Here is a 22664-nt window from a genome sequence, read left to right on the forward strand (position 1 = left end):
GCTAAGCCTTCCAACTGGTAACTGGCTAACCCCTTGATCCACATCTGAATCTTCACCATTTGAATCTGGGTTCACCTCCTCATCTTCTACATCTGGGGGGGGGGGGTTCTCAGTATCTGGGGGGTTCACTCCTTCTCCTGATCCTGAGGGAACTACTATAACTCTCCCAAGGTCATCCTTCTCCAGGATGGCTATCATGATAGGAATGGTAGGGCTGTGACCCTTTCTCAGCTTCCTTGCAGTGCTCAAGGCACTCACGTTTTTGTAGCTGAATTTTTTCATAGCTGGAGGTTGCCTGTGGAGGGTCAACCTTCACAGGTAGAGAGCCTGTAGCTTTACCTGTGCCAGACATGACTCTAGTGTGGTGTAAGTGATGCACCTACCTACACTAAGTGTTTTCCTACTGTACCTTACTAGTGAGTTGTAGTCAGGGTGTGCTAATCCCTTTTCTCTACAACTACTAAGTTCAGTAGAACTTAATATGCTAAGATTTGTTTATATGTACCTAGGTACTTAATGTGATCTTTCAATTTGATATAAAGATTGAAATGGTAAAACAACAGCAAGCTCAAATCCGCACCGCTGCTCACCAATGTGAGAAGTTGGCCTGGTATATGATGTCCACAGTTCTGTGGGCACCTTGTATCAGTCCAAACAATCCTTTATGGTGATGGTTGTAAGTCAACCTTATAGACAAGCTATCCTAGGGGTAGCATGGACTAAGCAGCCTTAAAGGCTTAACTCAAGAGGGCATGTGAAGCCAGCTGTTTTACCATATGCAATCCTGTAATACCAAATGAAAGGACACCACACAAGTTATATATTATAAAAATATATGTATTTATTCTCAGAATAATCCCCACTACTCTTTATGAGCAATGAAGCACAAGCGTTTAAACAAAAGCACATTATAACATATACAAGTTGCGCCTTTTTGGATGAGGCCGGTGGCCACTCAAACCATATATCAAAAAAGTGGTATAACAATCACTAATCGATCGGGAGTAAGGCCTAGGGCCTTGGGAATCGCTTGGACTACAGTGGACTAACAGCAGTTAGGACGGGAGTAGCCCGCGGGATTCGGTGCAGTGCAGAAAGCACAAGCATGCACCAATGTAAAGTCAATGGTGCGTAAAAGTTATCATTTTACAGATTAAAGAGTCTTCCGACTGGACTAGGACTACCAAACTTTAGATTTAGGCACTAGAGGTGTGTACCAGTGTAAGAACACCGGCGCTAGTAAGGTACCTCACCCACAGGAAGCGGGTGCATAGGTGCCAAAGTGTGTCGGGTTTCGTCACGCAGTTCGATGGTGCCTGAAGATGAAGATGCAGCAGGCGTCCAGAAGAGAAGTGTCCGGTGTGATCCAAGGGTGGATCGAAGCTGAAGGGTACCTGAAAGCAGAGGGGACAGAGTCTGGGTCACTGGGCAGTGACCAGGAAGGAACCAGGAAGGAACCAGGCAATGTCAGGCGCAATCAGGTCGATGTTGGGTGTCTTGTCTCCGCTGCCACGTAGACTCTGGGGCACCGAGGATGTCCTGGAGTGGATCACGAGCTGTCCCACAAAGTTTCTCGCTGTCGGCGGTGTCGGTTTCACGATCAGAGTCAACAAGCCTTGGCAAAGGCAACCCACACAGGATTCGAAGAAGGCTTAACACTCGGACCAGCAAGGTCTGAGCGGGTGCTCCTTTTCAGGGGAGCGAGTGCCAGTCTGGAGCAACCAGACCAGCTGTTCAAGTTTGAAGGTTCGTTGGTTCTGGGGCCACTAGCCAATAGGCAAGCGACCGGACCAACGCGTCAAGCAGGAAGATGCAAAAGGGCCTCACGCAGCACTCGTCAAGTGTGGAGGGGTGAGCTTCGGTGCACAAGCTGCTTCGGGCTGGAGCTTCTCAAACTCCAATGCACAGCATCAAGGAAGCCTCGGGTGCTGCACGGTCAGCGCTTCGTGGTTTATTCAAGATGGCCGCTCCCAAACTTCAGGTCACCTCCACGGGTCCCAGCTCTGCATGGACTGTGGATCGGGCTGTTGGATGTCAGGATAGCTGGCTCTTGTCAGTCTCTGTTGCTCGGGTTCCGCCGGGAACTGCAACAAAAAAAATGTTGAGGTGCTGGATGGTGCCTGTTGGCACAGGGTGGTCACTCCTTGACCACAAGGGAGATTCTTCAGTCTTCCACGTCGAGTGGGATGTCGAAGGGTCCAGAGTTTCGTTTCATAAGTTTCAGTCAGGATAATCTGATGTGCATTGGCACTGCTCCCACCTATATTCCAAATCTGGGGGCTGGATTACCTGCTAGGTCCCTCCTATGGGTAGGACCCAGGAAGGGGGCGGTTACACCCCTTTCCTTTGTCCAGTTTGCCGAAAAGACTGGGGCTGGAGTGCCCCAGAACTGGTTTGACTGGAATCTGCCCAGGGACACCTTGTGCGCCCCAGGCAGTGTCTAGTTTCATTCAACCCTCCCTGCTACAATCCACTATCTCCTGTCTGGGGTGGTGTGACACCTCCCTGTGGCAGGAAACCCTTTGTCCAAGCCTCCACTGCCACGTTTCGGTCAGCAGCAGGAGGTCAGACATGTGTCTGTGGCAGCAGCATCCATTTTGTTATGCTGGGGCTCTGGTTAGGATTAACCTCATTTGCAGTAAGTAACATGTCTTCCCCTCCTGGAGGGGTGCGACGCTGCCCCCATCGTCAGAATCGTCGAGGGGGTAGCATTCAACGTTGTATGACACCAAACACAACATGTTTTGATAACGCCAAACCGGAGTTGGAATAACCGTAAGGATTATAATACACTTAAAAGTATATGGTATGGCAGTATCACTGGAACAGCTATAGGGAAATGGTCCCGCAAGCTGCAGACAGGCTCAGCTCATGCCAGAGCACTATCTCACATAAAACCAAGCACTCTGCCTCCAGGAGTGTTAAGGCCTGCTATAGGAGTGGCTGATAGGTATATATGTGTCCAGATATAGGTTTAGACATAGGTATACTATATATAAGCCAGGGGTGATTACACCACCTTGCCCCAGCTGAGTGATCAGCCAGTTGTGTCAATTTAAGAACCAGCCAGGGGTGGCAAAAGCTATGCTTCAGCCCCTGGTAGGCCTTGGATGCCCCTATGCCATGGGCACCTATAGTGCACTGTACAGGGGCTGACAAGGAGTCCAGTACCAATTTGGTTATGTATAGTACATGTCTGTGAATTTAGAGAGAGAACAGCAGGCTGTGGGTCTGATTAGCAGGCCCACAGACACATTAAGTCGAAAACCAGTGAAGCAAAAAGCAAAAATTGGGTTGACCATAGGATAGCAGACCCTACTCTGCTACATGGGGTGTGTGAGAAAAAAAATAGATGTACGGGTAAGCGGAGAATATGTAAAACAGAGAAAAGGATGAGGAGGGTGAGAAAAGTGAGGGTGTGGCAGCCTATTTAGGGAGTGTGGTAAATCAATGCTGTTGGAGAGGAGATGTGGGAAAAGAGAGAATGTTGTGTGACAAAGAGAAGAGGGGAAGGACATTTTTTGGGCCAATAGGCAATTTCACCCTCACCCCTGCCCACCTGCTGGGACATTGACAGAGGTGAGGTAATGGAGATGGCCTAGCGGCCTGTCTGGAGCCCAGGTGAGGTGGGAGGAGGTCTACTAACTTGCCCATCAGAGGCCAGTATTGTTCTTCCCCTGACCTCTGCCCTACTGGACTCTGCACATGCTCACGACCCTGCAGTGCACACTGTCTGCCACTGCAATTCATCCTGCCGTGTGGCCTTCTGCCGAGGGAAGAGGAAGGAGACTTGGTTGAAAGAAGGTAAAGAGTGAGGGGCCAGAGATAGAAGGAGCAGAGGAGAGTTTAAAGGGGAAAAAAAAGACAGAAGGGGTAAGTGCAGACAGAGATGGGGAAGAGATCGAGACGGCTATGGAAAGAGTAACAGAGGCACGGAGATGGCAGATTAGAAATAGAAAGAGTGATAATAGAAAATTATAGGATACCTTAGGGGTAAAGAGAACGGGCAGCAAGAGAAATCAATATAAATGGGAGAGAAGTGAGTGGGGGAGGGACCGAGAGATTAGAGATGTGAAGATTGACAGAGAGTATTTGTCTGCTTGTTTGTGTGCGTTTGCCTGGTTGTGTGTATGTTTGTGTCTGAGATAGAAACTAAATCAGATAGGGAAGGAATCAGGACACCCAGGAGGTATTTGAAAAGAAATTCGTCTAATACTTGTTAATAATGATGCTATGCCAGTCTCTCTCGTCCTGGTGCACATCAATTCTTAGCCTGGAAGGGCTAAAAGTACTGTTGATGGCTTGGCTGATTCAGGGTTTAGAAGCTCCTTGCATTGCTCCCAGAAGTACTTCAGACCACCGTTTATTAGCATATGTACCTGTTAATCTGCACATATGGAACGTTTGAGACAACTATCAAGGGCAAAATGAATACTCAATAGAAGTGTTTCTATCATCATGTCTCACCCCGCCTCTAACCCCGCCCACTAGACCCACTAGCCACGCCCCTAACTCAATTTAATGAGTACCTGCACTTATGTTTTTCCATTTAAAGCACTGTATGCACTCTAGTAAGAAACGTGTGAAATTGTGTTTGTAAGTACAGTTGCTCTAAGTAACGTGCTGCAGGGCCACATTATTTTCTTCTGTTATGTTATAACTAAATTTAAGGAGATAAATGTTGGTGGTCGCATGCTTTGCGTTTAGGCTACCCCGTGGTGCTTGCAAAGTTATAGTAAGATGACAGCAATAAATTGGACACAGAAATCTTTACATCAAGTATCACCAAGTAGACAAAATAAGTAAAGGGATTACAACAACCCATTTAAAAATTATATTTCAGGACAGGGGGAAGGAGTATGCTATCTTCCTTACTTTATTTTACATTTCCAAAACTAAGGCCATTAGAAAGCAAACACCAAAAAACAAAATTAACCAGAAACATAACATCTTCCAATCAGGAACCAGGGGCCTTATTTATGAAGGCCTTGCGCCACCGGTGCGTCACTTTTTCCCATGTTAAAAGTGACGCACCGGCGGCACAAGGCCTTCATAAATAAGGCCCCAGGAGTCCACATAAAGCCTTATGCCACTTTAATTGCTCCCTCTTGTTCACTGCTCCTGCAGCCCCTGATAAGTGCATCATACCTTCTATTCGATTTCATTGCTGTTATTTGCTTGTTATCTAGAAATGCCAGGTTTTGGGTTCTGGCGTCACTAGGGTTGGTGTCACCCGGTGCGGAATGAGAGGGGAAGCAAGGCACCGGGCGGTCATTTTCCAGTTCCTTGTTCTCTCGTCAGTGAATAAATGACCGAAAGAAAGGCCTTTCGCATTACTAATGGACAATACAACGTGCTCCTGTATACCCTGCCTCCGGTACCTCCTGGTACGAATATACACAACACCACGTACCCGTGAAACACAAGCACAGGCATCACGGAGCACTCAACCGACGACAAAGCACAATATTAGTAACACTCCAAAATACATCACACATAAAAAGACACAATACACATACAGAACCGTGAGTGCACACGCGGAACACACTCACAATGTATCAGCAAAACACACAATGAAACAATACTTTCGCATAACACAAAATGTATATAAAGAACACACAATACATATATTGACCACTTATTGGTATAGGCAGAACATAAAATACATAAACGGGCACACTCTACAATAGTAATATGCAAGTATCGCAGCCTATAAAATAGGCAAACCACCATCAAATATTAAAAATGTAAGCCTTTTCGTTAGGGCCCATTGCAGAATGACAGACTGCTGTGTTTGTGAGTCTCGGAGTGAGGGAGAACGATGCAAACTCCAGGGCCAGCAGCATGGTACTCTTTTCTGTGTATGTGTGAGTATGTGAGAGGGCATGTTTACGCGTGCGTGTCTGCTTGTGTACCATTATGACCTTCGGCAGGCCAGTGCCACATTTGCATGCTTTTACATGGAAATTATATGATATTTCGGTTCTTACAAATAATTAGATATTTCTTTGTGAGCAGATGCAGACGCATGCTCATGCCGTCCGCCTGTTCGCGAGTGCAGACAGACACGGAAACGTTCTATACCACTGCACACATCAGCGGCGTGTGCCTTTGCCCTTACACACAAGCATATGTTTTCAGTGTGTGTGCAACCCAGACCTCCAGCTCTGCATACACTGTCTGCATACACTGTCCCAGCGAGCGTAGCCAGATTGGTGTCACGGCCACCCCCCGGTGCGACCCCCACCCATCCCCAGTGACGCCACTGCCACTGTGTTTGGGCTAAGGGGGCTGCTGGAACGTATTCTGCACTCCTTATGTGTTATATGGCATATATATAGGCCACCAGGTGGCGCTGCAGGCTACAAAGTCTGCTCACCTTTGCTGCTCTGCTCAGCATGCGTCTTTCAATCGGCAGAGCGAGATTGAAGGCCAGCACCGCCTGGCACTTAGATAGGCTGAACAGGCGTCCTTGATTTGCCCGGACAGTCCCGGGTTTTCGCCTGCTCTCCCGGCACATCTCAGGAAATTAAGCTCATACCCCTGTTTTCTGAGAGGGTCTGCTGAAAACGGTGGGAGGTATCTTTTTTATGATTTTGCAAAGCAGGGGTAGATAGCAGCTGTTGTAAGAAAGGACATTAATTAACAGGCATGCTACTGACTTAAAAAATTTCATTTGTATGTATGTTCTGACTGCCTCTTCTGTAATTCTCTGCTAAGGAGCTCTGTCATTCTGTGCTCTGGGTTGAAGTAAAATTGTAGTCCTACTATTTTGGGGAAATTTCCCGGTTTTTGTTTTTAAATTTCTGTTCACCCTATACTTAGAGCCTTGTCTCGCAATGCTGGAGACCTACCCCCCTCCGAAGGAAGTCTGTATTGTTTGCCTCAGCTAGAAACACCCCATGGGGTGTGTATCTCATGTGGGCCTGCGGGGTATGTACTTCTTAACAGCCACACCGGTCTCTATGGGGACATTGTCCCAGGCAAGTTCACCCCTTGAAATTCGTGAATGTTATGCCCCAGGGCTTGCGCCCTAATCTGTGACCTGTTGAGGAGGCGGTTTACTTCCATCCCTGGGATGATGAGTTTTACGAGGTGGTAGATACTTCCGTTTACAAGAAAGTCCTTCATTTAGTGTTCTATACTTTTTTTAATGCAATGTACATATGAGCCATGGCCAGACTACTTCCATGCCTACGTAAACGTTTAGGAAAGCGGGTTTCTTCAATCACTTGTGCGCACCAATAATTGAAGTGGCTCAGATTCATAAAAAGCTCCCTCGCTCAATGCCTTCAGTTGCTATGAAGTGTGATATGTGCACATCTTTCAACTATTATACTTCTCTTTCATTCTTTTTGTACAATAAACTGGAAATAATCACTGCTTTAACCCGTTGTGTCCTAGGCATGTGTTTTCTCTTCCTTGTGCATTTGAATATTCCTAGACAATGAGCTGCAAGCTCAGGATTAATATCAACATAACTTTGCATGCATATATTGCCTGCAAGAAGAAGCTTCCTTATGGATACTGCAGGTTCCAGTTGTAAGCCTACTCACCTGAGAGAGTTTCTAATCTGGCCTATTTTAGTGGCTCGGATGCAACATATTTTTTTTGACATTTTTGCTGTAAGTACATAAATAGTATAATGCAGACGATACATCACAATGCCATTTGTATACATATCAGAGGTACAAAAGTAAGGAATTAGAATAGTACAGCATTGTAAACTATGACAGTTAATTCAGGTAGTCCTGCTACGTGTGGACGATAAACAGAAAATTCTGTGATATCAACGGCAAGGAGGACGGCTATCATCTGTACAAAATATCATGGATGGCGGTACAATGTAGCAACAAGGATGCCAACAAATATAGAAAGGGAAAAAACACTTCTGAAGCAATGTAACCTATAATAACGGGGAAAACAAAAACAGTGGGTGTACTCGTTTATGATGAAGGATAATGCAACACAGACGTCATTAAGCCGGTAAGGGCTAGCAGGGGCTGGTAGCGCAAACACCAAATAGGGCCGGTCTTGTGGAGGGGGTGGGGGGTGGGGGGTAGAAGTAGAAAGTTGTTTTCTGTACATGTGGCCAAGGAGTGGACTGAGTGAGTGGCCGTAGTCCCCACGCTGAACTTTTCTAGAAGGGTGTCCCAGAGCTCTGGGATCGGTTATGAAGACGCTTTCCCTCTTCCCTGTGCAGCAATGCACTCTCGGCCATGCCCATACCAGCATGGAGAGTACCCATGCAGAGACCACTGAATGGTTCGCCACCTTCCATTTTCGAGTGATTAGGGGGCATATTACCAACGATTAGCGATATTTATCGCTAACGATGCTTAGCAACGAATTTTTTAATGCTAAGCATCGCCGGAAATTATCGCAGAGATAACTTGCTATTAGCAAGGTTTATCTCAGAAGTGATAAAAATCCTCGCGCTAACTGCCAAATGAGAGATTATCACTGGAAAACCAACGATAATCTCTCGAAGTTTGGCGTTAGCTTGATGATAGGGGCTCACAAACTTAGCCATGATATCCACCTTCCATAGGATATCATGGCTAAGTCAGGAAAATACCAGGTGTAAAAAAAGCAGTGCTAACCGCGGTTAGCGCTGCTTTTTTTAATCACTAACAGGGTTAGCGAAATCATTGATAATAGGAGAAATGTCGCTTAACAACATTTCTCCTATTATTTTTCTCTGGAACGCCCCCTTTGCATCTCATTAGAGATGCAAGGGGAAGCGTAGAGAAAAAGGGTGCTAACATGCAAATTTGCGTGTTAGCACCCTGTTGCTGATAGGGAGATCATTTTATCTCCACTTTCTTGGCTTTTAAAGCCAAAAAAACGGCGATAAATCCCTTGATAATATGCCCCTAGATGTTTCGCCAATAGGAGGGCCAGGTCAGCGAATCTTATCACAGCTTAGTACTTGTTGCCGTGCCGATAGAGCCCTAGAATACATACTACCCAAGCAGGGCTGGCTTTAGGGCAGTGCGACTGGTGCGACTGCACTGGGCGCTGACCTGTGATGGGGGTGCTATGACCTCAGGGGGGCGCTGTGTTTAGCAATATCTTACGATAGGAGGGATGAGGGGCACTTTTGCAGGTGGTAGGGAGAGAATCCGAGGAGACGGTAATGAGACACCACAAGCGCTAAAGCCGGCCCTGTACCCAAGTATAAGGGAGGCTAGTACCTGCTAATGCGTTGTAACATCCCTCCATTAGATGGCCAATGTGGGGCTGGACAGAGCATGTGCACTATTCCTATGAGAACATATCCCATTATGCAAATGTTTCTTTCCTTCCAATGGATTCACATTTCTTACATTTTCTGACCTTCTAATGCAAAATAAGTTATCTCTTCAGTAAATGTTTGATGTGAATATTCTGGAGTCAATAAACAAAGTCATTTAAGAGCACTTGAAGTAGTATTACAGGAGTACTACCTAACATACTCATACATGTCTTTGTGAATTGGCCCCAACATGTCCAATTGGGTATTAGTAAAAGTGCAAAGAGGGCACATTCCTATCTATTTGTATTACATGTATATGAATATTAATATGTTGTTCCAATTGTAGATGTTTTAGACAAATTCACAAAGGCATTTAAGAGAAAGTTAAATGGCACCCAGGAGTGCTACCTTATAAAAGCCCTTGTGAATCTGCCCCATTCTGTGTTCAGATTGTATGTGGGGTCTCTGATAAACCCAGAGCCCTATGAGAAAGAGATTGTCCACAATCTATTGCTCCACTTAAACGAGTGTATTTATTTATTGACAAATTCATGTCTGGCTTTGTCAATAAATGTTAAAATCATCTTAGACGGGTATTAACATGAAGGCTTATAAATTAGTTTGAAGAGAACCCTTATTTTGACTAATATTATCAAAGAACTATTTTCTCTTTTCTGAGCACAAGTTTATTAGAATCTTGCCCCAGAAGTTTTTATTCCACTTGTCATGCTTCTGGTTAACCTCCATTGTGCTGCAGCCTGGGAAAGGGAAAAACTTTTTACACAGAAAATAATCGAGTGTATTGATGGAGATCACCAGACATGGCATAAGCATCGTGATTATGCCGCAGGACTAGTCTGCAAACCAAAATCATCCTGGCAAAAATATCCAAACCACCGCCACGGCCAGAGACCGTGTCTAGATGGGGCATTTAATCAAAGTGAGTGGGATTGCACACTAGCTACCAAGCCCCAGGCTGTGCTTGAACATGCAAGCAACCATGTATCTAGAATAAACAACCATTAGGAATGCATTAGGGCTCGGGTTTGTTTGAGTTAGAGATAATGGCATTGTAAATGGCAATGTGTTTTAGGCATGTGTTTTGGAGTGGAAGCATGTGGTGTGTGTTGGAGATATGTGTGTTGGATTGGAATGTTATCAATGGTGGCATGCTGCACTTTAACGCATTATCTTTAAAAGGTAAAGTGCAGCATAGTGCGATAGGTACAATATTAATTGGTGGATGCGTTATCAATTGGTGTGTGCATTGATGGGTGGTGGATGTGTGTGCCTGTAGGAATTGTGCAGTGATGGCTGTTGGTGTGTGTGTTTGGTGGAAGCGTGTAGTGGTGGTTTGAGGTGTGTATGACTGGTGGTAGCGTGCAGTAAGAGCTGTTACTGAGTGTGGATGTCAAGCGTACAGAGGTGGATGGTAATGCGTGTGGTTGGTGAAAGGGTGCACTGACAGCTGTTGATGATTGTGCCAATTGAAAGAGTGGCTGGTGCACTGTCAGCTGTTGGTGTGTGTGTGTGTTTGGTGAAAGTTGCACTGACATTGTTTGTTGTGTGCGTGGGTGTTTAGCGGCACTGATGCATGGTCGTGTTTGTTTTTGGTGAAAGCGTACATTGATGGTTGTTGGTGTTTGTGCCTGGTGAAAGCATTCATTGACGGCTGGGGGTGTGTTGTTGTGTGTGTTGTTTTGTGTGTAGTGGTGAGTGTGTGGTGGTGAGTCTGTGGGGGTGAGCCTGGGGGGGTGAGTGTGTGGCGGTGAGTGTGTTGTGGTGAGTGGTGACGAGTGTGTGGTGTTGAGAGAGTGAGGTGTGTGTGGTTTGTGTGTGTGTTATGTGTGTGTGGTGTATGTGTGTGTGGTGTGTGTATGGTGTGTGTGTGTGGTGTGTGTGTGGTGTATGTGTGTGTGGTGTGTGTATGGTGTGTGCGGTCTTATGTGTGTGGTGTTATGTATGTGTATGGTGAACTTAGTTTGAGTGTTCGTTTCCTGCACACTCACACACTGCCCCTACACATTCACACACTGCTCACCCTGCACACTCACACTGTTCACCCTGCATAGTCACACACTGTTCATCCTGCACACTCACACACTGTGGCCCTGCACACTTACACACTGTTCACCCTGCACACTCACACTGTTTACCCTGCACACTCACACTGTTTACCCTGCACACTCACACACTGCAGTCACTGTCACTCTGCAGTCACTGTTACTCTGCAGTCACACTCACTCTGCAGTCAGTCTGCACTCACTTTGCACTCACTGTCACTCTCGCACTCACTCCTCACTCACTGTCACTCTCGCACTCACTCTGCACTCACACTCACTCTCGCACTCACTCTGCACTCACTATGCACTGTTCACCCTGCACACTCACACTGTTTACCCTGCACACTCACACACTGCAGTCACTGTCACTCTGCACTCACTGTCACTCTACACTCACTGTCACTCTGCACTCACTGTCACTCTCGCACTCACTTTGCACTCACTGTCACTCTCGCACTCACTCTGCACTCACTGTCACTCTCGCACTCACTCTGCACTCACTGTCACTCTCGCACTCACTCTGCACTCACAGTAACTCTCGCACTCACTCTGCACTCACTACACACTGTTCACCCTGCACACTCACACTGTTTACCCTGCACACTCACACACTGCAGTCACTGTGACCTGTGCCTATGTGTGCGAGCAGTGCCGGTGTGTGTGAGCAGACTGTGTGTGTATGTAGTGCCTGTGTGTGTGAACAGTGCCTGTGTGTGTTCAGTGCGCCTGTGTGAGTGTGCAGTGCCGGTGTGTGTATGTAGTGCCTGTGTGTGTCAACAGTGCCTATGTGTGCGCGCAGTGCCGGTGTGTGTGAGCAGCCTGTGTGTGTATGTACTGCCTGTGTGTGTGAACAGTGCCTATGTGTGCGCACAGTGCCGGTGTCTGGGAGAAGTGCCTGTGTGTGTGAGCAGTGTCCGTGTGTGTCAACAGTGTTTGTGTGTGTGAGCAGTGCCTGTGTATCCCTGCACCTAAAATCAACCTACTTGTCATGAGGCCCAAGATTACACACACAAGCACAACTGTTGCAACACGGCTGCTCGGTCCCTCCATGCAGAAACACATTCCTGCTCTCGGAGGTTTTTGTTTTTTTGCTGAACAAGACATGAGCCCCTTTGATGAGATGAGGAGAATGCGGCAAAATGTGGGATTGTTCGTAAGCCAGTGAAAAGAAATCTGTTTCGTACCTGGACGTTACTGTCTCCAATTCAAACGCACTTACATACTTTGTGGGGTAATGAAGACTGTGTGTCTCATTGTCGGCGCACGACCAAGCCAGCTCTTCAAAGGCCAACACTTTCACATGAAAGGATGCATACGAACGCGCGCCCACCAAACTCACTGCAGACTGGTGAACGCGCCCCGAACATCTGGGTTCAATTACCTCGGCACCCTGACAGCTCGTAATTGACAATTTATTGCACTCCCCTGCACGTAACCGCACAGAATATGCAGGAAGTGCACCAACTAAAATCCATATGGCCTATGCGTGAAGGCTACTAGAAACACAGCACTGCGAGGACCAATTAGCATGCAGATGCCAAAATAAACTACGGAAAAATCTCGCGCAGTGAGGAATTTTTACTTCACTATTCTGAGCCCCGTAACAATACGGCTCGGAGCTCCGCCCCACTTCTGACGAAGTGGTGACGTAGGCTTGTCATGAGGCCCAAGGTTAGACACACAAGCACAACTGTTGCAACACAGCTGCTCGGACCCTCCATGCAGAAACACATTCCTGCTCTTGGAGGTTTTTTTTTGTTGCTGAACAAGACATGAGCCCCTTTGATGAGATGAGGAGAATGCGGCAAAATATGGGACTGTTCGTAAGCCAGTGAAAAGAATTCCGTTTCGTACCTGCACGTTACTGTCTCCAATACAAACGCACTTACATACTTTGTGGGGTAATGAAGACTGTGTGTCTCATTGTCGGCGCACGACCAAGCCAGCTCTTCAAAGGCCAACACTTACACATGAAAGGATGCAGACGAACGCGCGCCCACCAAACTCACTGCAGACTGGTGAACGCGCCCTGAACATCTTGGTTCAATTACCTCGGCACCCTGACAGCTCGTAATTGACAATTTATTGCACTCGCCTGCGCGTAACTGCACAGAATATGCAGGAAGTGCACAAACTAAAATCCATATGGCCTATTGCGTGAAGGCTACTAGAAACACAGCACTGCGAGGACCAATTAGCATGCAGATGCCAAAATAAACTACGGAAAAATTTCGCGCAGTGAAGAATTTTTACTTCACTATTCTGAGCCCCGTAACAATACGGTTCAGAGCTCCGCCCCACTTCTGACGAATTGGTGACGTAGGCCGAGCCCTAAAAAGATTGTTTCTCACTACATGTACCATCATGCATTTGGGGAAAACTGGTACAGTTGAGCCAGTCAGGGTGCCAATCCATCAAATGCGATCTAGATGGGGGCATGTTTGGAAAATGGCAGCCCATCCAGCTCTGAAAAAACCCTCTAGCCTGCAGAAAATTGAGGAAGCCCCAGATTGTCAGAATGAACAGTCCAATCCTTTTAAGCGTAAAGGGGAGAAAAATCACATAGAGTGATGGGTTTTTATTTTATTTCCTGCAGATGGTATGTTTCTATGGCAACGTTTAAAACCTCAATTTAAGATATATTTTTGACACTGCCTTTGATGGTTGATCATCGCAGTGCTCATCCAGACGATAGGATGTGCTGCAGTGTAGTTGGATAGTGTCCATAGGGCGTAGTGCAGTGTGATGTGTTATCCCCCCATGGTGCAATGTGGTATTTCAGTGTTTCTAGGATATAGTGTTTATGATGGCTTAGTATCACAAGGATCCAGAGCAGTGTGGTGGTTAGTGTCTACAGGATGCAGTGCAATGTGGAGGGTAGTGCCCCTGGGAAGAAGTGCAGTGGATGAAGTGCAGTATGATGGCTTAGTATTACTAGGGTCCAGTGCAGTGTGGTGGTTAGTGTCTCTAGGATGCAGTGCGATGTGGTGTTAGTGTCCTTGTGATGAAGTGCAGTGTGATGGCATAGTATTACTAGGATGCAGTGTGGGTTGGTGTCTCTAGGATGCAGTGCAGTGTGGAGGGTTGGTGTACCTGGGATGAAGTGCAGTGTGATGGCTTAATATTACTAGGATCCAATGCAGTGTGGGGTTAGTGTCTCTAGGATTCAGTACAATGTGGAGGGATAGTGCCCCTGGGAGGAAATGCAGTGTGATGGCTTAGTATTACGAGGATCCAGTACAGTGTGGTGGTTAGTGTCTCTAGGATGCAGTGCAGTGTGGGGGGTCGGTGTCCCTGGGATGAAGTGCAGTGTGATGGCTTAATATTACTAGGATCCAATGCAGTGTGGGGTTAGTGTCTCTAGGATTCAGTGCAATGTGGAGGGATAGTGCCCCTGGGAGGAAATGCAGTGTGATGGCTTAGTATTACGAGGATCCAGTACAGTGTGGTGGTTAGTGTCTCTAGGGTGCAGTGCAGTGTGGGGGGTTGTGTCCCTGGGATGAAGTGCAGTGTGATGGCTTAGTGTTACTAGGATCGAATGCAGTGTGGGGTTAGTGTCTCTGGGATTCAGTGCAATGTGAAGGGATAGTGTCCCTATGAGGAAGTGCAGTGTGATAGCTTGGAATTTCTAGGATCCAGTGCAGTGTGGTGGTTAGTGTCTCTAGGGTGCAGTTCAATGTGATGTTAGTGTCACTGGGATGAAGTGCAGGAGTATGACTTAATATTACTAGGATCCAGTGCAGTGTGGGGTTAGTGTCTCCAGGATTCAGTGCAGTGTGGAGGGTTAGTGTCTCAGGGAATGAAGTGCAGTTTGGTGGCTTAGTATTACTAGGCTGAAGTACAGCGTAGGGTTAGTGTCTCTAGGATTCAGTGCAATGTGGAGGGATAGTGCCCCTGGGATGAAGTGCAGTGTGATGGCTTAGTATTACTAGGATGCAGTGTGGGTTGGTGTCTCTAGGATGCAGTGCAGTGTGGAGGGTTGGTGTCCCTGGGATGAAGTGCAGTGTGATGGCTTAATATTACTAGGATCCAATGCAGTGTGGTGTTAGTGTCTCTAGGATTCAGTGCAATGAGGATGGATTGTGCCCCTGGGAGGAAATGCAGTGTGATGGCTTAGTATTACGAGGATCCAGTACAGTGTGGTGGTTAGTGTCTCTAGGATGCAGTGCAGTGTGGGGGGTTGGTGTCCCTGGGATGAAGTGCAGTGTGATGGCTTAGTATTACTAGGATCGAATGCAGTGTGGGGTTAGTGTCTCTAGGAGTCTGTGCAATTTGAAGGGATAGTGTCCCTATGAGGAAGTGCAGTGTGATAGCTTGGTATTTCTAGGATCCAGTGCAGTGTGGTGGTTAGTGTCTCTAGGGTGCAGTTCAATGTGATGTTAGGGTCACTGGGATGAAGTGCAGGATTATGACTTATTATTACTAGGATCCAGTGCAGTGTGGGGTTAGTGTCTCCAGGATTCAGTGCAGTGTGGAGGGTTAGTGTCTCAGGGGATGAAGTGCAGTTTGGTGGCTTAGTATTACTAGGCTGAAGTACAGCGTGGGGTTAGTGTCTCTAGGATGCTTCAGTGCAATGTGGAGGGTTAGTGTCTCTGGGATGAAGTGCAGTTCGGTGGCTTAGTATTATCAGGCTGAAGTACAGCGTGGGGTTAGTGTATTTCGGATTTACTGCAGTGTGGAGGGTTAGTGTCTCTGGGATGAAGTGCAGTTTGGTGGTTTAGTATTACTAGGATCCAGTGCAGTGTGGGGTTAATGTCTCTAGGATTCAGTGCGGTGTGGAGGGTTAGTGTCTCTGTATTGAAGTGCAGTTTGGTGGCTTAGTATTATAAGATCCAGTGCCATGTGGAGTTAGTATCTCTAGGATTCAGTGGAATGTGGAGGGTTATTGTCTCTGGGATGAAGTGCAGTTTGGTGGCTTAGTATTACTAGGCTGAAGTACAGCGTGGAGTTAGTGTCTTTAGGATTCAATGCAGTATGAAGGGTTAGTGTCTCTGGGATGAAGTGCAGTTTGGTGGCTTAGTTTTACTAGGCTGAAGTACAGCATGGGGTTAGTGTCTTTCGGCTTCAGTGCAATGTGGAGGGTTAGTGCCTCAGGGATGAAGTGCAGTTTGGTGGCTTAGTATACTAGGATCCAGCTCAATCTGGAGTTAGTGTCTCTAGGATTCAGGGCAATGTGGAATGTTAGTGTCTCTGGGATGAAGTGCAGTTTGGTGGCTTAGTATTACTAGGCTGAAGTACAGAATGAGGTTAGTGTATTTCGGATTCAGTGCAATGTGGAGGGTTAGTGCCTCAGGGATTAAGTGCAGTTTGGTGGCTTAGTATTACTAGGATCCAGTGCAATGTGGGGTTAGTGTCTCTAGGATTCAGTGCAATGTGGAGGGTTAGTGTCTCTGGGATGAAGTGCAGTTTGGTGGCTTAGTATTACTGGGATCCAGTGCAGTGTGGGGTTAGTGTCTCTGGGATTCAGTGCAGTGTGGAGGGTTAGTGTCTCTGGGATGAAGTGCACTGTGATGGCTTAGTATTACTTGGATCCCATGCAGTGTGAGGTTAGTGTCTCTAGGATTCAGTGCAATGTGGAAGGATAGTGTCCCTGGGAGGAAGTGCAGTGTGATAGCTTGGTATTTTTAGGATCCAGTGCAGTGGGGTGGTTATTGTCTATGCGATGCAGTTCAATGTGATGTTAGTGTTGCTGGGATGAAGTGCAGGATGATGGCTTAGTATTACTAGGATTCAGTGCAGTGTGGAGGGTTAGTGTCTCTGGGGATGAAGTGCAGTTTAGTGGCTTAGTATTACTATGCTAAAGTACAGCATGGTTAGTGTTTTTAGGATTCACTGCAGTGTGGGGGGTTGGTGTCCCTGGGATGAAGTGCAGTGTGATGGCTTAATATTACTAGGATCCAATGCAGTGTGGGGTTAGTGTCTCTAGGATTCAGTGCAATGTGGAGGGATAGTGCCCCTGGGAGGAAATGCAGTGTGAAGGCTTAGTATTACGAGGATCCAGTACATTGTGGTGGTTAGTGTCTCTAGGATGCAGTGCAGTGTGGGGGGTTGGTGTTCCTGGGATGAAGTGCAGTGTGATGGCTTAGTATTACTAGGATCGAACGCAGTGTGGGGTTAGTGTCTCTAGGATTCAGTGCAATGTGAAGGGATAGTGTTCCTATGAGGAAGTGCAGTGTGATAGCTTGGTATTTCTAGGATCCAGTGCAGTGTGGTGGTTAGTGTCTCTAGGGTGCAGTTCAATGTGATGTTAGTGTCACTGGGATGAAGTGCAGGATTATGACTTATTATTACTAGGATCCAGTGCAGTGTGAGGTTAGTGTCTCCAGGATTCAGTGCAGTGTGGAGGGTTAGTGTCTCAGGGGATGAAGTGCAGTTTGGTGGCTTAGTATTACTAGGCTGAAGTACAGCGTGGGGTTAGTGTCTCTAGGATTCCGTGCAATGTGGAGGGTTAATGTCTCTGGGATGAAGTGCAGTTTGGTGGCTTAGTATTACTAGGCTGAAGTACAGCGGGGGTAAGTGTATTTCGGATTTACTGCAGTGTGGAGGGTTAGTGTCTCTGGGATGAAGTGCAATTTGGTGGCTTAGTATTACTAGGATCCAGTGTAGTGTGAGGTTAGTGTCTCTAGGATTCAGTGCAATATGGAGGGTTAGTGTCTCTGGGATGAAGTGCAGTTTGGTGGCTTAGTATTACTAGGCTGAAGTACAGAATGGGGTTAGTGTCTTTCGGATTCAGTGCAATGTGGAGGGTTAGTGCCTCAGGGATTAAGTGCAGTTTGGTGGCTTAGTATTACTAGGATCCAGTGCAATGTGGGGTTAGTGTCTCTAGGATTCAGTGCAATGTGGAGGGTTAGTGTCTCTGGGATGAAGGGCACTGTTGATGGCTTAGTATTACTAGGATCCCATGCAGTGTGGGGTTAGTGTCTCTAGGATTCAGTGCAATGTGGAACGATAGTGTCCCTGGGAGGAAGTGCAGTGGGATAGCTTGGTGTTTCTAGGATCCAGTGCAGTGGGTGGTTATTGTCTATAGGATGCAGTTCAATGTGATGTTAGTGTCGCTGGGATGAAGTGCAGGATGATGGCTTAGTATTTCTAGGATTCAGTGCAGTGTGGAGGGTTAGTGTCTCTGGGATGAAGTGCAGTTTAGTGGCTTAGTATTACTAGGCTAAAGTACAGCATGGTTAGTGTTTTTAGGATTCACTGCAGTGTGGAGGGTTAGTGTCTCTGAGAAGAAGTGCAGTTTGGTGGCTTAGTATTACTAGGATCCAGTGCAGTGTGGGGTTAGTGTCTCTAGGATTCAGCGTTATGTGGAGAGATAGTGTCCCAGGGAGGGAGTGCAGTGTGATAGCTTAGCATTACTAGGATCCAGTGCAGTGTGGTGGTTAGTGTCTCTAGGATTCAGTGCAGTGTGGAGAGATAGTGTCTCTGGGATGAAGTGCAGTTTGGTGGCTTGGTATTACTAGGCTGAAGTACAGCGTGGGGTTAGTGGCTCTAGGATTCAGTGCAGTGTGGAGGGTTAGTGTCTCTGGGATGAAGTGCAGTTTGGTGGCTTAGTATTACTAGGATCTAGTGCATTGTAGGGTTAGAGTCTCTAGGATTCAGTGCAATGTGAAGGGCTAGTGTCTCTGGGATGAAGTGCAGTTTAGTGGCTTAGGTATTACTTGGCTGAAGTACAGTATAGTGGTAATGTTTCTTAGAGTGCACTTCAGGGTAAAGGGCTTCTATCTATGTGATGTAATGCAATGTGATTGTTTAGTTTTGCTAGAATCTGCACACATATGTCGTCACTGAGAGTCACTTCCCAGGGATTATTACATACTGCTCTCTATATTGCATCGTAAGGGCAACTTCTCAATTTCCACGTTAGAAAATGATATCTTAAATATAAAAATAGTTTTGATAGTCTATTTTAATGTTTTAAAAGTTTGCCAGAATCCCCTGCGGTTGGTCATTAAGAGACCAACACTCAGTGGCGTAACAATAGCCACGGAAAGGGGGGGGGGGGGTGAAGCTGCTTCACTCTGTGGCTCATGACTGGGTCTGGAGCGTGGGGGTTAACTTGAGGTACTTTGTTGGGGACCCCCCAAGTTTTGTTACGCCACTGTCAACGCTGTTCAGTCTTTTCATTTTCCGACTGTCGAGCTATCGGTTATGTGACGTCCTGCTGCCTTTTTAAAGCTTTGCGGTTTGCCTCCTCGTGTCATATGAGATGAGGTGCTTGCTTTGCACAGGAGCAGCAGCTGCCGGGATTCCTTGGCAGCGCGCGCGCGGGGAGGAGGCGGGAGCGCGAGCGTGTGGTTTACAGCGTGGGTCTGCTTTGAGGGTAGTCTCTCTGGGAGCCCTGGCGAACTTGTCAGAGAAAAGGTATGGGAAAAACAGCATCTGTTGAAAGAGAAGAGCTGAAGTTTTAGAGTTTACCGCTTGACGGGAAGACCAAAAGGGTAGGGCACCGCGCCTCCATCGACCCACTGCACACTAATGCGTTCAAGCGTTCTCTACTGTATTACCTGTTGTCTGTCCCATAGAGCGTCTTCGCCCCTTCACAGTTCCGTGGCAGAGACAGGGAGAGATAGAAAAACGAAAAAAGGAAATGGGAAAGGGAGAGCGAGAGCGAGAGAGAAGAGGGGGAGAGAGAGGGGGAGAAAAAGATAGTGCGCCACACCATTTTCTGTCTGTCAAAGCTATTTGAATTAGATACTTTAATATCCTTTGCAAAAGGATTAAGTTAATGTTTCGGTGATATTCTTTGATTCACGACTCTTCTGAATGAGCCCACGGTTACTCCGTCCCCATTCGCTTGTGAAAGCAAGGGGCTGGGTGGAGCATTATGTGGTATTATGGTTAAGTGGCTGTTTCAAGCGTTAGCACTGTTTCAGTTACAAACATTTCATAGCCCCCCTCCCCCCCCCGTCATATCTAAAGAGCAATCTGAAACCAGAGTGCAAGTGCGTCACCCATACACCAGGAAAGGCGCGAATTTTGAACGCCTCACTCGTTGTACAGTACCTGGCGGCAAGGTATAAGTTTCTGAAGGATTATAGGTTATTTCATTTGTATTATTAGTTGCGCGTTTCTCTGAGAGAAAAGTGTTTTTCCTTTTTTTTAAAGCACAACTCAATATGTTTATGACCTACAGTGGCGTCAGTGTGTTCACTGCTCGGTTTCGGGCCATTATTTTTGTGGTGTATATTCACCACTCATTGTGGGGCGTGTCAGCATTCTGTTTTAGCCTTCTGTAGATAATTTCTTTTTAATAAAGTCCCTTGTAATAATTCAAAGCACTGTCCATATTAAGAAAACCTGTATTTACTAGCCAGTTATTTTCCTGCATGCAATATCATCATTTTGAAATGTAGTGAGGCTAATTTTACAAACACCTTTTCACTTCTACATTTCACAACAAAAACATCAGTTTAATAAGTTGTATTATAAGCATTTGTTAGGAGTGATATATGGGGTTTAATTCTCAAAGGTACATTTAATCATATAGATGTACTCGTGTGAAAACCTACTCCAGATGTAAGAGTAACTTTACACTTTTGTGCTACTTAGCATTTCCGAGTGTAAAGTTACTCCTAGGTACAGACTTACATGCCTTCACCCTTGGCAGAGCCCTACAAAACAGGATTTACTAGTGTAAAGTTACCACTTGTAACGTTTCACACATAGGCGGAGGTATCCAGCAACAGTTCAAAGATCTCCCTATGGTAAAGTACAGGAAAATGTATTTAATTGTTTATTACAATTTTTTATGATAAATTCTCAATAGGAATTTATTCAATTCATTTACTTAAATATATAATTAACAAAACAACGTACATATAAAAAAATAATTATTTTAAATATATTTATTTAATGTAAAAATCATATCTCTAAAGAATTAAAAAAATGTACATCAAATGTGTACTTATATGTATTAACAATTATTAAAAAGCATGTATAGAATTCATTTTAAATTAGAAAACGTATTTAACAAAAACATAATAATTTTTTATTTTAAATAAAAAAATAAAATACCTGTTATTACATTGATAACTAATATCTAATTATTTATAATAATCAATATGGCAACATTTAATAGTATGTCGTCAGTTCCATGCATTTTTTGCACTGAGCACAGCCATTTCCGCGCATTTACCACTTTAAATACCCTCCTTTATGTCAGCAACATGTCATGTGATCAAGCTTCGTGGAAGAAGCGAAACGCGTCATGGCGGATTTGTTGGGCGAGTATTCAGCACAATAAAGCACTTAAAAATTGGCACCAGTAAGCGGGTCTGCTCATCGTCATTTTACCTGTGAGAGGTGGTTTGGTGTGGCGAGGACTCTTCTATTTTGGATGTACCTAGAGGCTTCAGTGGTACGAGTGGAACCCCTCCTCTGGCCTGGGCTTGGCGGCAGGAAGCTGTTGGTTCTGTGACCGGCATGGAGTGAGCTGCGGGAAGCCCCTGGGAGCTGCGCTTGGTTTTACCTGTATTGATGGAGTCAGCACCAACCGAGTCGGCTGGCCGGAGGGAGCGATGACAGCCCTGTCCAGGTAGGACGTATGCAGAATTTTCAGTGAGGAGTGTGCCCAGAGCAAGCACGGACATTAATCTTAGCGCTAGCATCCGGTTTTCAGTGTAGTGTGAAATTGCCAAAAAAAGCACCAAACATGTCCGCAGACGTGTTGCGGCATAGGGAAGAGGCTGCCAAATCTATGTTCATTGACTCCCCGGCGGGGGAGCCAACTTCTTCGAGGCACATTGCTGTGGCCGTAGGCAATCCCACTACAAGGGAAATGTTTAGAAAATTGGAAAAGCTGATTTGCAAAGAACAAGCCAAGTGGTGGGAATATAAATCATTGTCCCGCTATTTGCAAGTGGGAAGAGTACCAAGAGGTCTCCGCAAAACTTTGGCACCACACTACGACAATCCTGATCCGGCCATGTTGGCCGAGTGGGCAGAAACAAACTTGGAATCTACGAGTAGGCTTATGGCAATTTTGGTCAAATATGCGGAAAGCGATCGCGTTAACTTCCAATTAGAAATTGACCAATTGGAAACAGAGATTATCAAGATGGAGAAAAATGAGCAATTGACAAAGATGAGAGATGACATGATGATTAGGTGGGGAAAGGATGAAGAAGTAATAAAGAAAAGGAAAGCGTTTACATTTGAGCGTGATCGGATTGATTACCAAAATGGACAGGTTTTTACCTTTGCACGCAGATATGACACCGTCAAAGCACGAGTAGGGAGATCAGGACAATGTACAAATGATGAGATCTCTATCTCGACTTCATCCACAGATCTGAGCTCTGCTGCTGAAAGTGACCCTGAAGGAGACCCTGCGAGTGCACAGAAGGTGGGGTTTACAAAGCTGT

The 22664-nt window shown here is 46.1% G+C and overlaps 1 protein-coding gene across 1 annotated transcript in view; it reads left to right on the forward strand.

Moving 5' to 3' along the window:
* The first annotated feature begins 19584 nt into the window (after positions 1 to 19584).
* LOC144771908 (protein-lysine methyltransferase METTL21E-like) overlaps positions 19585 to 22664 on the forward strand; it is a 289117-nt gene continuing 286037 nt past the window's right edge. The window contains exon 1 of the mRNA XM_078656145.1: positions 19585 to 19662. The gene's annotated coding sequence lies outside the window, so the exon portion shown is untranslated. The remainder of the gene's footprint in view (positions 19663 to 22664) is intronic.

Source organism: Lissotriton helveticus, chromosome 8, assembly GCF_964261635.1.
Source record: "Lissotriton helveticus chromosome 8, aLisHel1.1, whole genome shotgun sequence".
Taxonomy (NCBI): domain Eukaryota; kingdom Metazoa; phylum Chordata; class Amphibia; order Caudata; family Salamandridae; genus Lissotriton; species Lissotriton helveticus.